Below are 17,688 nucleotides of genomic sequence, written 5' to 3'. Positions count from 1 at the left end.
GTTTCCTTCCTTTACACTATTACTACTTTGAGATGTACACACACAGCCATCAGTTTCAGCCTCTTGTACAACTGCATACGTTCAATGTTTGCTTGCGATCAAATGAATGAACAAATACATAAATAATGAACAAGAAGTGTATTCTAGCTTACTGCTGTTAGAACCATACAATCCACTAAAGAAGGTGATAAACTATGATTTTCTGTCTATGTTAAATTACGGCTTGACTGCAGAATGGAGGAATATGGTCAAATAATAAGGGTCATATTCTGAAAAATTCAGATGCTTTTATTGCTCTTATTTACCCAAGGTGTTAAAATAACAGGTTTGCTTTAATGTGCATTTTCTGAAAGATAATAAGTCTTGAACTGTGTTCAGCATTATTTAGTCACTATAACTTTCAGTGTGTCGCTGTGATATCGCAAATTCTATGGCAGATGTAACATACACACACACACACACACACACACACACACACACACACACACACACACACACACACACACACACACACACACACACAATACACATTAACCCCTGCACACTGGACCATTGCTTTGGTGGGGTGGCTGAGTCAAAGTATACATTTTCTGTAAAATCATAGATAGTACTTGGTGGAAATGGACTAAACATTACAAATGCTGTTCTGCATAATATGACTTGCAGAAAAAGCATCTAATATGCATAGTTTTACCCTTATTCATAAAATACAGTAGGTATGCTGTTCAAGGTAATTAGTCAAATAGCACATGAAAATGATGCAATGTATTAATTTAATGTGCATACCAGTTAGTAACTTTAGATGTCAGGTAATTGGTACAGTGTCAGAGAACGTGTGATAATTTTATTAACATGAAATATGAAGCATTTTTATAAGCTTTTTCACCAAGAAAATTTGAGTAAAGCTGGTAACCCGTGACTGAGATTCCTGAGATGTTGAATTATAGACTATGCAGCGTTAGTTCACTTCATGAAGAGGATCTCTTACCATGTCCACGTGGACAGTTTTTGTACCTTATACACTCTCGTATTAGTTTGAGCTTTATTAACAAACAAGGTTTTGGGTTATATTTATGTTAATGTGCTGACCTGAAAATTGCCAGTTCCATTCCAAATCCTACTTAATTAATTAATGCCAGATGGCAACAAAACATTATTCATAGGCAGTACACTGAACTAAAAATACTGTACTTTGAGTGTGAAATCCTCACTCTCATTGGCTCATATGTAGACCCATTGAGTTAGACTTTTGGGGCAGCGAAGCACAGAACAGCAAATCAAAAATGAGAGTGAAACATTTTTTTTGCGACATTTACAGGCATCAAATCACAGGCAAGAATGAAACAATTTGGGTGCATGTGTATACGTGACATTTATGGGCAGCAAATCGCTAGAGAAAATTAAACAATTTTTGTGTGTGTGTGTATATGACATTTATGGGCACCAAATCACCACTGACAATGAAACGGGTATTTTAAATTTTTGTGATATTTATCAGCCCCCATGCCAGTATTGGACCCTAGGAATCTGCTTGGGTTGCCCTGTGCTAGATCCAGCCCTGCTACATAGACATATAGTCATTTCTGAACTGTTAAAAGTTTCCATCTTGTTTCCCAGAGAGATGTTATAAAGTACTTAATCCTTCCATGGAGCAGTTTTATTTCTTTTTTGTAAACTACGTATCTATATTCATTATTGATTCTTGCTCATATAGTACATATAAATGGCTTCTTTACCCAAATTAATCACTGAATGCACATCTTTAGGTTAAAGGGCCAGATGTTTTGTTACCAGTTTTCAAAAAGCCAGTATTTTACTACAGTATAGGACTGTGGTGCTGGTGCTGCGGTAGTGTTGTCACCTCCCAGTAAGACATTGTCCTGTTCGATTCTCAGTTAGAGCATCTTCTGTGTGGAGACATGTGTGAATGGGTGTACCTTTGTTGAAGGTTGTATGTCAGGGCCGGCAACTTGGCATGTAAAAATCTACTGCCAATCATTGGCAGACCAGAGTTCCACTGTGGTGACCCCTAACCGGGAAAAGCTGAATGACACAACAACATTTGCCTTATCTATCAAACAAAAGCAAATTATATTTCTTCTTTGCACTGAATCAACATTTATTCCAATAGGAGCAACAGATTCTGTCTCTGGCATTTTTTCCCATCTGAAACCATGTTTTTATTTTTTTTATTTTTCATTAGCACCTGTATCTGCAAATAATCAATTTGTTTATAGCCTACATTGTATTGTTGTAATTCCAGTTCCTCAGCCTCCTCTGTTCATTTCTCATAAAAATATCCAGTGTCTTTTCAACCTGAAATGACAGTCTATTCAGCAGAATGAATCTCCACCATTATATCACCTTATGACTTTTCAGTCAGTTTCCAGGAAGCATGCCTTCTTCTAACATTTGTACTAACATGGAATCTAACAATCCATTACTCCCCAAAATGGGAATTTTTAAAACAGACACTTAGAGATCAGAACCACTGCACCAGTTTTCCACAGTTGTTCCCTTGCTGACAGTCAGCCTTTGGAGCAGCAGGGGAAACGTTTTTGCCAAATTTCCTATTTCTGCAAAAATGCTACCTTAGGATTCCCTTAAAATAAGCCACAAATCTATTGGGATTAGCCAAATCAATAAAGTGTGTTAAACAATACTAAATAAATGAATTTTCATGTAGGATAGTGGGAACAGAAGTTTATTTGGTTAGCATTCAGGATAATATCTATATATGATTATGTGCTGTGTTCACCGACAATACTGCCATGTCATTATATAAACAGTTGTCGATCAGCACATGTAAAGCAGTGTGCCAACTTTTGCAAACTCTGTGTTTTGTTGCTGACTTTGTAAATTTCCAGATTTAGATGTTTTGTTCAATTTCAGTATACCCATCTAGACAAAGAGACAGATATGGTTGAGAGGGTGGCCTAATGGTTAATGTGTTTGCCTTATAAATATAAGGTGCAGGTTTGAGCCTCACAAGGGATAATTGGCTAAGCTTAAAATGGCTCCCAAGGGCAGTTAGCTTAGTACTAACCTATGAATCTATATAGATGGCGACAATTCATTTTATCAAATCTGCTTATATCAACTAAGTGAACTGGTGTGATTTTTTATTTTTTTTTTTATCAAAAGTGTTTGTTGTCTAATGCTGGAACTGTCAGTGCTGAGAACACTGGCATCCCATGTGGTGTGTGAGGTTTGCTTGCATGCAGGTTAGTATGGTTGTTTACTAATGCCAAAACATTTGGATACACTGGAAGTTTCAACACTAGGGATAAGGCTATTTGTTTAAGTATTTCTTAGTTAGGGTTAGTGTAAGGGTAGGTAAGGGGACAGATCCTGTGTTGTGCATGTGAAGCTTATGTGAGGTGTGCATTTGTATCTTTGTTTGTATGAGTGTCTTTTGTAGTTTTACTGTTTTTGAAAGGGGGAATTCATATTGTAATGTGTAGGGCTGGGCTTTGAGTTAGATACAGCATATATGAATAAGGTGGCATGAGGCAAAAACACCCTGTCCAGCTTTACTTGTGCATGTGCTAACCCTAATCCTGTCTTTGCCACTGCCCCAACCCCTTGTCCTATTCATCACCTTATAAAAAAAAACATTTCCCTAACATTATCACAATTCAGACAAAGTATGTGAGAAGATATGTTCACTTTTATTTACTTATTTATTTTAATGCTAAAAAAGGAAATGTTTGTTTTGTGATTTTTTTTTTTGAAATTCATTAATTTAAGGAATACTGCTTTTCCACAGAAACCTAAAGGTTCTATTTTGCAGCTAGTAGGTGAACCCCTGAAGTGCTGCATGACAGAGACCATATATAAACATAGTTCTGATTATAGATTAGTAAGGGAAACCAAGATAAGGGTCTTAACAAAATCAACATATAATACTGCAGTTATTTCATCTTCATTCATTCATTTTTTTGTGATGGAATATATGAATAACAGCAAGGAAGCAGAGGTAATGTTCCCCTTCCTGAAGCTATGTTGTATGATGCTGAGTAGACTGTATGATTTAAGATGAACCTTAAGTCGATCGGGCAGCATACCTCTCAACCTGTTAAAGCAAGAAATCTGGACAAAGCCATAAATAAAAGTGGGACAAATGCCCAAAAATAGGGACAGTTTTTAAATATTGCTCTTACAAACTTAGAAAGTTGATAGAATACAAGGTTTTGCATTAGCATACATTTTCTGAAAGCTATGAAGTCTGAAACTCAAATGTCTGTCATTATTTTCTAACTTCAGTCTAATGATTTGCCACTAATTTTTCAGAAAACCACAATTTTGTGAAAAAATGGACCAAAAATATGAAGCAAAAATCTGGACATTCTGCAAAAATCTGTACAGTTCAGAGGTTTGTCTGTCAGTGCTTCTAGAATCTTTACCAATGATGATATTAATGGAACTGATTCACAGGAAGTGATACTTGGTTTTGGTATCATGTCCTCTTCCTTCTGGATTAAAGACATAAAAGAGCTCTGACTCCTTTAGAGTCTAGTCATATTTCTTCCCCTCCATCCCAAAGATCCGTCTGAGAGATCCCTGTAGCAGCCTTCCATAGGTCAAGAAAAGGGGTCAAATCTCAGAGACAAGTGCATTATATGGATTATTGATTCAGCAAAGAAGATGTCACATATCTTAAGAAATCTGGGATAGAGTCTATCAGATCCCACTTGTCCTGATCCAAAGCAGAAGAATAACTAACCTTAGTCAACTCAAAGTAAATACTGAATCAAAATATGCTTTTAGATTGTATTGATTCAGAAGGGACTTTTTCTTGTATTTTCCCATACAGCTGCCAAATAAAGTATTTTGCAGATGTCTCTGCTATTTTCTTATTTTTAGAAATAAGATCATCTTTATCCTGAAGAGTGATGCCCTGTCTTTGTTTTACCTCTATCCACTGTTATTTATTTCACTCTATAAAAATTTGCTATTTCCAAAGATGCTGTCTGATGCAGTTTTCAATAAATGGCTTTATATCTGTTTTTTGCTTATGTGCATTGATTTCTAATGGAACAGTACTATTTAGAAGAGGGCCAGTGAGGTGCTCTATTTGACATGTATGGGAAGTCTATTCCATAGCAAGGGTTATGAACCTGTCCCTCCAGCACATTCTGTTGATTGTGGTAATGAGGTTGAGGTCACTAGAGCGTGTGGTGCGAAGGGACTGGGATTTCTTTAGATGTAGCATTTCTAACACAGCTGGATCATACCTGGCTTTGTATGTCAAGCAGAGATTGCCTCTAAGTAGGCGATATGAGATGGAGAATAGTTGGCGTTGTTTGAGTCTGTCCATATAGGATAAGTATTTAAGGCCTAGGATCCTATTTGTGAGGTACTTTTGCAGCCTCTCTAGTTGTTGCAGGTGTCTAGTGAGGTGCATGCCAAATGGGGCATTATACTCGATGATTGGCCTAACATAATATTTTTAAAATTATTCTAGTGAAAATATTAAACAGAGATGGACTTATAGATGAGTTCCAGTGAAGACTGCAGTCTATAGTGATAAAGGAATTTTTGCATTTGAGATATAGTAAGATATTTTGAAGAACTACATGTGCTGATTTGAGATAAATTGGAGGGGTTTAATATAAGACACTCACTCTTATCTGTCTGTCTCCAAATAACATTCACATGCCAACCAATTTGATCACACCTGGACTGGATCACTGGAACCAGAGTGAGAGGATAATTACAGTAGGAGCAAACCAAATGCTGACTTGTATTTTCAGAGGGTTAGATTGCGAAGCAAAGTGGAGAATGCTTCCATTCTACAAAGCCTTGGCTGGGCCACACCCTGAGTGATGTGTGTAGTTCTAGAAGGCATATATGGAACAAGATATCAGGTGGATGGAAATAATTCAGAGGAAAGCTGCCAGAGAGATGGCTTCCCTACAATTTCCCAAGCCCAGCTGTCTGAGGATTCATAATCCAAGTACCAGCTCTCCAGTGTAAAACTTGTTTTCTGTTTATAGAAAATCACTGCCTGTGGAGTCCCTTAAGTGTGTACTGGCAGAGATTTCTCCATTTTGGTCCCTTCTTCTAATTTTTTCAACCATAGAGTTGGTCTGTATAAGTTCAATGGTATATGACCACACGTGTGCGCACACATACACACACACACACACACACACACACACAGACACACACACACACACACACACACACACACACACACACACACACACACACACACACACACACACACACACACACACACGCACACACACGTGCGCACACACACACACACACACACACACACACACACACACACACACACACACACACACACACACACACATGTATGGGGCACGACTGTCTGCAAAAAATGTCAGCATTTAAGTTTCCTTTATGGGTTGTCTTCTGAGCAGCTTAACCTCTGTGATAATGAGTCATTGGTGAGTAAAACCTCAAGTGTTAGTAGGCAAAGCCAGACAGATTTTTGGGATGGAGGGGAAGTAATATGACCAGACTCTAAAGGAGCCAGAGCTCTTCTCTCACTCTTTAATCCAGAAGGAAGGGGGCATGACACCAATGTACAAGATGATGTCAGTGAGATGTGCAGGGTTCATTCTGAATAGGAGGGACAAACGTTGAATGAGAAAACACTATCAGCAGATTGTAGGAACAAAGTGCTTCCTGGAACTCCTAATCTAATTTTTCACAAGATGACTGTAGACCCATAGAAATGACTACCAGAATGGGTAATGGAGAAGGACTCCACAAAGACATTCAAGATGCCATGGAACAGGTTGAGGAATGGAAAAGAAAATGTAGGGATGATGAGGAGGAACAATATTAAGGCACTTAAAGGGCACTACATAGACTCAGTGTCTCTTCTGAAAGCTAATGTAATGTGATGGGTTATAGTCAGTGGCATTCAATGAGTACATTCTAAGTATTTCTAACCATTCAAATAATACCATTATCAATTATTTTACCAATGTTTGGACTTCTATAGAACTAATTATCTAGAAATGATTGTGGAATGTGTGGGAAAACATTGTCACACCTTAGTCATGCCTTTCTGACTCATATTGTGTGAAGACATTTTATATATAACCATATTTCAAGTAAAGTTAATGCGCATGTATTGCAGTACCAATAAGTTGTCCAGTTTTTATTGTAATAGTGAACTGTTGAAATATCTATATGCAACATCAGATAAAGAGTCCACCTCAGATTGGATTCTCACGTGCACACCCAGGAAAATTGCTTCTGGTGTACAATACCTGACACACTAAGTGGTCATCTCTGTTCATTTGCTATTAAATACTAAACAGGAACCAAAAACACCACCTATATAACCTGGTTTGACACCTTTCTAATTTCCAAGAATAAGCTTTCATCGGCTCCCTAAACTCTTACAACTACAATGTACTGAAAACCCTTCCAAGATTGTTATGTCGCAAACAAGATACTGTTCCACGTAGACTTAAGATGGGCACTTTTCCATGTAGGAGTTGCAAAGCATGTATTTATATAGATAGAAGCAATTGTTTCAAACATCCTGTAACTGGTCGGACATACAAATTAAAGACATATGTGGATTGTAGTACTAAGAACATAGTATATGCAGCTACTTGTGATAGCTGTCCAGGATTTTATGTCAGGAAAACCAATAGGCCTTTTAAGGAGAGGATTCTGCACCATCTTAGTGATATTAGACTTAATGTACAGACTAATGCTTTGTCACAGCATATTCAAAAGTATCCTGGACATAAATTCTCCTTCCTAGCCTTGGAAAGAGTGCTAGATAATATAAGAGGTGGAGATCTATCAAATAAAACTGAAACCTTGGAAACACGCTGGATAGCTGATTTGCAGGCAGACAGGAGCCCTGGTCTCAATGGAGTGGTGCCTTTAAAACCTATACTGAAAAGCAGGAAGCTCATGAGATGACTTGACTTGATTGGAATAGCAACAATATAAAAAAGGGAGGTGTTTTAGTGTGAACAGGATCTGATGAAGGCATAGCTGAAAGCGTTCATCCTGTTTGTGTGTGAGGATTTACATCCTGTTGTTTGAAGAATTTTATTTGTTCTTTATTAAATTGTGCTGGTTTTATTTTGAGTTTTTCTGCTGAACACGCACTCTACTCTTTCTTCATGGTGATATTGCAGTACTTGTGTTTAATCTTCAGACATGGTTTTAACACTGTGGTCTTCAGTGGTTAGTGTTTTTTGCTTCTTTGTTCTGCTGGTTTATTTACACTAATCCACACATGGCAGAGAGTTTAGATACTGGACTTGATTTAGTGGTGGATAAACAACAGAGAAGAAAGTCTACTTTGTTTTGTACCAATAGAAATTTAACTTGTGTACTTGGGACTCCAGCTAACCCAGTGTAAAAACTAAATCTGAGTGATGTCTGTGGAAGAAGCAGAAAAGCCTTGTAATTATGAGAACTTTGCCAACATTTTTGAGGCGGTGGAAAATGGTGCATACAAGATCAAACGCCTGCAATGGCAATGTTTCCACCTCGAGGCTTGTTTCCATCATTGTGTTATACCTAGGGGACTGAGATTGAGATGTCTGCCTACCTACACCAACTTGTATCCGGATCTACTTGCCAAATGGCAAAATATTAATCTTGAAAACAGTTTTCACTATATGAGACCTTTGATAGATTTTTTCCATCCTATGGAAGAAGAAATAGCAAGCTTTATAGAAGCTAAACAAGTAGAGCTAGAGAAAATTACCCTTCCAGAGAGTATTTTAACTAAGGTGGAAACATTGCAATACAGTCTGATATCATATGACAGTAAAATGAAAAAATGTAAAAAGCAAGAAGTTAGCCAGAGATTATCAAGATTTCAGAGATGGGAACATTTTTCAATGGCCAAAATCACAAGGTAATGCCACTAAGGAGAGAAATAAGGAAGAATCCAATGCTAATGGGACAAATTGTGCACTACAACACTCATTCGTGATAAACCCCTCCCTCCATATGAATAATGTAAGGGATGATGAGTCCATCACAGTGCAAGGAGTTGTAGATCGCACTGCCCATCTTAAATCCACCTTAGACCCCTTGAACAGTATGGCCAATTGCAGCAATCATCAGAATGGAGAGAGGAAATAGATTGGGAATAATAGAACCAGCACTGATGTGGAGTTGAGCACTAGACCCAAGGATAAAGTTCTTCACATGCCATTTTTTTCAGGTCTTCCTGTTCCATTAATATAACCTTTTGTACACAGAGGCCGGTCTCACAGCAGGAGCAGGGAGAGACAGAAATTAACAATATGAGTGAATTTAGAGAGTTCTTGATAGTGAATTTATCAAATAGTCAGCTGACAGAGGCACAAATTTCTCTCTCAAATAAAGGAATTTCTTTTATTCCTGCACTTCAGTCAAGGTTGAGTGAATTTACAGTTGATAGTAAGTGCTTTGGCAGGAATGGTCCCTTAAGGCATTATTTTGGGTTAATGATTGTAATGATTATAGTCAGAATGATTTCAGAAAGCCAAGTGTTTTTATGCCCCATTCTCACTCTGTGATAGAGACCATTATTCATGTCTGTGAAAATGAAATAGCGCAACTATGATATGGTGGCAACAATAATCATAGTTTTTACAACTTAAATCGACATGAAGGGGAAGCAATACAAGAGCTGTCACAGAACAGAGATTTAACCATCAAACTAGCTGATAAGGGAGGAGCTATCGTGATAATCCAAAACTACAGACTATCATGACAGAATGCTGAAAACGGTTAGTGATGAGACTACATAAAAGAAGATACCTAAATGGGAAGTACAGACCACAATAAAGAAAGTTAAGGACAGCTTGTATGACATGTTAATGATGAGAGGCATCATAGAAGCCTTATATGACTATTTGAGAGTCAAAAATCCAGTAACTCCGGTTATTAATGGATTACCCAAAATACACAAAAACAGAGATGATCCATCACTACATCCGATAGTATCTGGTAGAGGCTGACTGAGTCAGCTTCCATTTTTTGTGGAATTTCAACTAAAAAAGGCTCTACCTGGGTAGAAAACAGTTCTAAGATATGTCTCATTTTCTACATATATTACACGATTGTGTAATGAATTTGGATGGAAGAAAAGGCCTTATACTAGTAACAATGGATGTAAAAAGTTTATTTACAGTGATACCCAATGAATATGGGATAAGATCTATTCAGGAACTTTTGAAAACACATACAGATTTTGATGGCCCTACTATCTCACACATTTGCTCATTGATGAGAATTATACTGGAGAATAACATCTTTGTCTATGGAACTGACCATTATTGTCAAAAGTGGGGCATGGCTATGGGCACTTCATGTACCAATAGCTACACCAATTTGGTCATGGCGTATTGGAAAAATGAGTTTGTATTAAATGAACAGAATCATTGGCGGAGACATGTCATCTTCTATGGTAGATTTGTTGATGACATATTTGTTTTATGGAGAGATAATGAGAATGAACTATCCAATTTTGTGGAGTACTTGGGGAGTACTACATCATTCTTGGAGTTTGATGTCAGGAGTTCCAAGGAAGAAAAGGACTTTTTGGATGTGACTGTCTTATTGGATGAAGACAGTCAATTTAATACACATCTCTATAGAAAAGAATGTTGGAGAAATCATACTTTGCATAGAACAAGTATGCATCCCAAACATGTGTATCCACAAATAATAAATGGCCAGATGCTATGTATATCTAGGCTTTGTACTGCTGATGAAGTGTAAGAACATGAATTAGAATGATTACAGGATGATTTATTGACCCGAGGCTATAAAGATTTTGAAATATGACAGGGAACCATGAAGACAAAGTCATGGAGAAATGATAGAGGGAGACCTTATTTCTCAGTCAGAAGAAAGGATGACATGGAAAAACAAAACAAAGAACTGAGTGGCATGAGATGTTTACTAACACACAGTGGTGACATATCGCCCATTTGTGAAATTATTAGGAAGAATTGGAAGATTTTAACTTCAGATGATAGCCTAAGACATATTGTTGGTGATGTCCATGTAAAAACAAATATGTAAGAGTAATAATAATGAAGCCCTTCAAAAAGGGCTTTCCCATATGGTCTAGCGGTAAGGATTCCTGGTTTTCACCCAGGCGGCCCGGGTTCGACTCCTGGTATGGGAATGGGTTACATTTTGTTGGGAGGGTGGCCTAATGGTTAAGGTGTTTGCCTTACAAACACAAGGTGCAGGGTTTGAGTCTCACAAGGGATAATTGGCTAGGCTTAAAATGGCTCACAAAAGCAGTTAGCTTAGTACTAATCTATGAACCTATGAACCTATAATGACAAAACTGTAGACAAAACTTTATTGAAAACATGTCACCTCTCAACAGACCATTAATATGTATGCGTCCTTTGACATTAGTTATTGACAGTATCACTGAGGCTAATCACACTATGTATCGCTACTTCCACAGTAAATGAAAGGGACTATGATCTGACAGGGTAGACTAGGGAAAATTAATCACATTAACTGTGCCCTCAAATTGTGTTATGGGCAAAAAGTAGCATTCCATGAAAAAAGATCACATCGGGATGCCTGGCACCTTGACAGTCTTTAGAGATAGAAAATTTAAAACTTAAAGTGACTATTTATTGTGGTGTATAAGTACATGACAAGATAAACATATATACTTTATTAGCCTCTGGCAATAGTAGTCCCTTAATTAGCGACCGGCCTTGTACAGTAAATAAATGACCATAGCTGCCAAACAGATGAACATAGCACTAGCTTTATTTTTAAACACTAGGTGTTTGTTCACATAAATAGATTCAAATGAGCCATAAAATATTGAAAGGATTCATAGAAATAAGTGAAATAAACCTCTCTCAATTAAACTTAATGTTCTACTAGAAGTGAAAACTTCCTTATGTATCTTACTGTGCTACATTCTATTGTTGATTTTCCAAGTATATATATTATTTACTGATGCTTTTTCAAGTGTAAATACTTTTATTATGTTATAATTCTTGCTGTATTTTTTTATCAATCCTTTCTTTTAACATGTAATTACATTTTAATTTTTTTCTATCTTGTTGGAGCTTTTCTCCCCGGGCCTCTACTGAAAATGGAAATATATCCAGCTAGACCAGCCCGGTTAACAAATGTAAAATAAATAAAAAATAAAGTCAGATTATCTTACGTAAACACCTCTAAATTTCCACATGGTATCAGGGTATCAAGCTCCTTGATGGCCAGAAGACCTTGAGTTCATTTAACAAATCTATAAACCAGTTTCATGTATGAAAAATAAAGCTTAAAAGAAGTATATATTAAAATGTTAAAAAAGATCTCTAAATCATTATACTTTTCTAATATTATTTGATTTATTTATTTTGTTAACCAGGCTAGAGAACTCATAAAAAACCCTTTCAGCACCAATGGCAAGTATAAATACAATATATAGACATTCTAGAGTAAGCAGCCACCATGTTTTGGGAAGTAAACCAGAGATCTGAAGTAGTTGCTTTCATTTGGTCTTCAACCTGTGGGTTTGGATCCGATATCTGGTCCAACTTAGCCATATACTACAGCTCTAGGATCTGAAAAATCTGAGCTCCTCCCCTACTCATAATGCCCTGCTGTCTCTTCATCCATCAGAGCTCATTTGTGGCATTTTCGAACAGCATCAATGTAATGATTATCTGAGCTATTTTTGGGTTGTGAGCAAATTTTTCTAACAATTTTCCTTTAAATATCTTTCTACCTTTGACAGTTATTCTCCCCCCTTTTTTTCTGCATAACCACGTGGATCCATTTCCCTTTACAGTTCCAATTCTTTCCTTTTCTCTTTTACTACCCTTTCCTTTTAAAAAAAATAAATAAAACTACTTTTCCTATCTAGTTGTTAGCTAATATAAAATTCCCCTGTCTGATGCCCACACAGAATGCATTGTTTGCTTGGGGGCCACTCACTTGGACTCCCGTACTGGTTTCAATCAGCATGCACTGATTGACAGAAAGATCAAACTGATCCATAAGGATCTTCTACCATCTTCCTCTTCCTATGGTTCTTTGTCCACTTCAAGAGCTCAACCCCCCCCCCCACCAAGAGGCACAAAGAAAAGTAAAGGTCCCTGAACAGAAGTTCTTCTTTGCCAGGTGAGCCTTCTCACAAGACTACCAAAAAATTGGATCCTAAGCCCTTGAATCTGACAAGGAATTGGTCCAGATCCAGTCCCATAGGTCTTCTTCTGAACTGGTGACCTCCAGAACTAACACACCACTACCGCTTTCCCCTAGACCAGTATCTAGACTGCCTTTTGTTGCTTCATCTGCAGGGTCCTCCCGGACCCTTTCCAAAGCTGAGGTTGACAGACTGTTGATGAGATTCTTCAAGGCACAAATTCAACTGGGGGTTTTGTCTGCTCCATTCCCTGTTGGATCCAGTAGCCTGCAGCCTGATTTTGCTCCTATCTGTCCTTCTCCAATCCAACCCCTGGCTTCAGAGTTTTTGGATCTGAGGATCCCAAGAGCTGACATGTCAGAGCCAACAAGTATGGTTACCTCACCTCTGATGGTTGCCCTGAGTTGTTCAGCCCTGACAGTTTCAGCTCAGGATAACTCTCAGAGCCATAGAGTGGGCATCTGGTCCAAGGGGTTGTTGTCAGCTGCAGAGTTTTCAGAGCTGTCTCTTCCCCTAGGAGCCTCGATGTTGATAGTTTGGCTCTGACTCTCCCCTCCCCAGAACCGGGAGTGGTGGGAATTTGTAGGGTTTCTCCACCAACAGCTTTGGCTCTGGTGGGGGTTCCCTCAGATTTTTGTTTGCCCTTGGCATTTGAGGTGGTGAAGAGGGTTTTCTCTGCCCCTAGGAGAGGCTTGACTCTTCCTCCCTCAGAGTCCAGTCCCTCCTCAGGAGATTTTAAGCAAGAGCCATCCTTTCTGTCTCCTCCCAGACAGCCTGCCCAGAATAGTTTCCAGACTTCTTCCCAGCTGTAAGACCTTGAGTCTTCCAACACCTCCCCGGAACACCCCACTGAGGAGATTCCTGCAAGAGTACATGCAAAAGGAGACATTTGGACTCCTCTCTGGAGTCCCTCACTGAGAACACTGATTTGGAGGAAGAGGAAGGGTCCCCAAGATCCCCAACTAAGGATGTCTCATTTGGAGAAATCATGGAAATCCTGTACCAGAAAAGGGCGTGGTCCACCCCAAACCCTAACCCAGATGAGCCAATGTTCCTGGAACCCTTTGGGTCAGGCCCATGTACATCTTGGGTGCTCCCCCATGGATCCTCTTATTGATCTCATCTCCTGCAGGGCATGGAAGGAACCAGACACAGTGGAACCCATCTTCAAATGCCTGGACAAGATCCTTAGTGTACCTTCAGATAGGCCACATTGGACTAATGGTGTCCCTATCAATGCCATGGTGGTTGCAGCAGCCACCAAAAATGAGCTGGCTCAGGAAAGCTCATCTGTTCACTCTCCACATGGGAGTCATGGGTGGTGGACAGATTTGGGAAGCAGGTGTATGATTCAGCTACCTTCGCTTTGCAAGCACTGAACTACTTGGCACATGTGATCAGACTTCAGAGAGACATGGTAAAGGATCTCGCTAGTTCTGCCCCAGGGTCCATGTCAGCAGAGGAACAGAAAACCTCTTCCTCCAGAATGGCCACCCTCCTTACTATAGTGAATACATCCATGAGGCTTATCTTGCATGCAGCAGAGGGCACCCCACGGCCGGCCAGTTCAGGCATTGCTATAAGGTGCCAAGCCTGGATGCAACTCTGTGATTTTACAGAACCCTTTAAGGCATCTTTTACTAACACTCCCTTTGATGAATCTTCTTTGTTTGGTCCCACAGTTACAGACAAGCTCTACAGAGTGAGAAGGATAGAAGACCTTGTCTACCATTAGAATCCATTTTGCTACTCTTCAGTGGTCCTTTTCCTGGAACCAATGTGGCGGCAAGAATTTGTAGTTCCAAAGACCTCAAGATCTTTTCCAGGAATCACTGGGAGACTTTTCCTCCAGAGATAGAGGTGGAAATGGTGCTAATGGCAGATGCTTCCCTCATGGCAGAGGGGGTTCCATGAACCAGGGGTCTCAAGATACCTTCTCAGACGTGATCAATCAGTGATCCTGAAGGATTTCCCAACAGATCGGCTCTAGAGTCAGTCAGAGGATGTCTTTTTCTATACCAAACAGCCTTTGAAGCCATCACAAGTGACTGTTAGGTGTTGAACATAATATCCAGAGGCTATGTCATTCCCTTTTTCCAAAATTCCTCTCCAAACCAGTCCCTCCTCAATGTTCCACCCAGTCAGAGGGAGGCTGTGTCATCAGAAATTTCAAAGTTGATTGCAAAAAGAGTCATCCAGACCATTCCACCAGACCAGTTCAGATCAGGCATCTATTCCAGATTTTTTTTAATGCCCAAGAAAATGGGGGACCTCAGGCCTATTCTGGATCTGACAAACTTGAAGAAATTAATTTCCAACTCAAAGTTCTGAATGGTCACAATTCAGTCCATTCTGCCTTTCCTGCAGTAGGACGACTGGATATGCTTGGAAGACCTAAAGGTTGTGTACTATCACATCAAAATGAACAGGCACTCCAGAAGGTTTTCCGCTTCCGGCTAGGACCAATCAGTACCAGTTCAGAGTACTCCCCTTTGGTCTCACCACAGCCCCCCTGGTGTTCACCCAATGCATGGCAGTAGTGGCAGCTCACCTGAGACTGCAAGGATTCCATGTGTTTCCCTGTCTGAATGATTGGCTCCTCACTGCTCCCACTAGGCATCAACTCCTCCAAGCAAGGGACTACTTACTTCATCTAGCCTCAACCTTGGGCATCTCTATCAACCTAAAGAAATCACATCTACAACCAGTATGGGTGTTAGACTTCATTAGAACCCATCTGGACACAACACATTGCTTACCTCATCTTCTCCCGGACAGGATCTCCACCATCAGACTCCATGTCAAACAGATTCTAGACATTCCTATGCCTCCAGCTTGTCTTGTTTTAAGAGCGTTGGGCTCCATGGCTGCCACCATAACTTTTGTTCCTACAGCTCATCTTCACATGAGAGTTCTTCAATGGACACTAGCAGTTCAATGGTCCCTCCTTTCTTATCCACTAAATCATCTGATCAGACTATCTAGAGTATGCAAGAAATCTCTTCTCTGGTGGCTTCAATTGCATGTTCTAGAACAAAGTTGCCCCTTTATCCTTCCTCCCCCAAAGGCCATAGTGACCACAGATGCCTCCCAGCTCAGGTGGGGGGGGGCTTTTTCTGGGTCAGCCAAGGCACCTGGTCCCCTTTAGAGAACAATTTGCATATAAACATCCTGGAGATGAGAGCAGTGCTCCTAGCATTGCAAGCCATTCATACCTCTCTTCCTTCAGGAACCACTGCAGTTCAGACAGACAACACATTCATTGTATGGTACATCAACATACAGGCATGAACCAAGTCTTATCCCTTATGTTGAGAGGTCATGAGGTTGTGGCAATGGGTGATCTCCTCCAATCACTTTCTAGTGGCAATGCATATTCCTGGGAAGTCAAACATTCTTGCTGACAGGCTCAGCAGGACTATTCTGATGCCTCACTAGTGCAGACATGATCCTCCAGAAATTGGGTCAGCCTTGCTGCAATCTAGGCTCAGCAGGACTATTCTGATGCCTCACTATTGCAGACATGATCTTCCAGAAATTGGGTCAGCCTTGCTGCAATCTCTTTGCATCTCCTTCTGCCACCAAATGCAGTGAGATTTTTTGCTGAGATCCCTCCTCTAGGACAGTCAGCAAGAGATGCTCTAGTCCATGCTTGGCCCCCAAGTCTGCTTTATGCTTACCCCTGTCTTTCTCTCATTCCCAAATTTCTTCATAAAACTCAGAGGTTGAAGAACAAAGCTATCCTTATTGCTCCCTTTTGCCTCGACAAGTGTGGTTTCCCTTCCTTTAGTCTCACCTAGTATGCCCACCATGGACTCTGGATTCCATTCCGGACCTTTTCTGCCATCCCTTGCTATGTCCTCACCCAGATCTATACAACCTAAAGTTGACAGCTTGGTTTCTCCAATTCCATTGATGGCTAGAAATTTCCAGTTTTCTTCCCCAGTTAGTGACAGTTTAGTAGCAGTTCCAAAATGAAAAAATCCCTGCATTTATGGCAACTGCAAGGTCCCAAATCAAATGTAATCCAAAGCAGAATATAGACAGAAAGACTGGCAAAAACCAATATTTAATGTTATGTGCTACAAACACATAATAGTACAGGAGAAAGAAACAGACTGGTTTTGGCTTAGCAAATCACATAACCTTCATCAGTGTATAAAACATGAATGAACTCACTCCTTAAATAGTCAAATAATAACAACATGTGACTGATTAAAGGTGCTAATTTAATCCAGGTGCGAACAAACCACCCAGCTTAATAATCCATTTTTTTTCTCTTTTTTATTTAACATCTCATGCCAGCCTGACTTATTGGATCTTATGCCCAAAATGCGATCAATAATTATAAAATTGAAAGAAGCATTTTTATGTACTGTAGTGTGTTTATACAGAACACTGGTACTTCTTTCATGCTTGATGTCACAAAAGTGCTCAGAAATCCTAAATTTCACTGGCAGGGATGTTTGCCCACTGTAGAAAGCTGAACATTTACAGGTAGCCAAGTATATCACCCAATCTATGTGGCAATTGGCAAA

The 17,688-nt window shown here is 39.5% G+C and overlaps 1 protein-coding gene and 1 non-coding gene across 2 annotated transcripts in view; one reads left to right on the top strand and one right to left on the bottom strand.

The window, feature by feature from the left end:
* The window catches only part of LOC122809108 (D(2) dopamine receptor A-like), a 1,564,287-nt gene that overhangs the window by 408,514 nt on the left and 1,138,085 nt on the right, over positions 1-17,688 (bottom strand). The window lies entirely within an intron of this gene.
* Positions 11,075-11,146, top strand: TRNAE-UUC. The gene has a single exon. It is a non-coding gene; the product is annotated as a tRNA-Glu (tRNA).

The sequence above is a fragment of the Protopterus annectens genome, chromosome 8.part0 (assembly GCF_019279795.1).
Source record: "Protopterus annectens isolate FY-2018-M chromosome 8.part0, PAN1.0, whole genome shotgun sequence".
Taxonomy (NCBI): domain Eukaryota; kingdom Metazoa; phylum Chordata; order Ceratodontiformes; family Protopteridae; genus Protopterus; species Protopterus annectens.
Note: the sequence above shows the minus strand (reverse complement) of the source record. Positions and strands in the feature narration are given on the sequence as shown.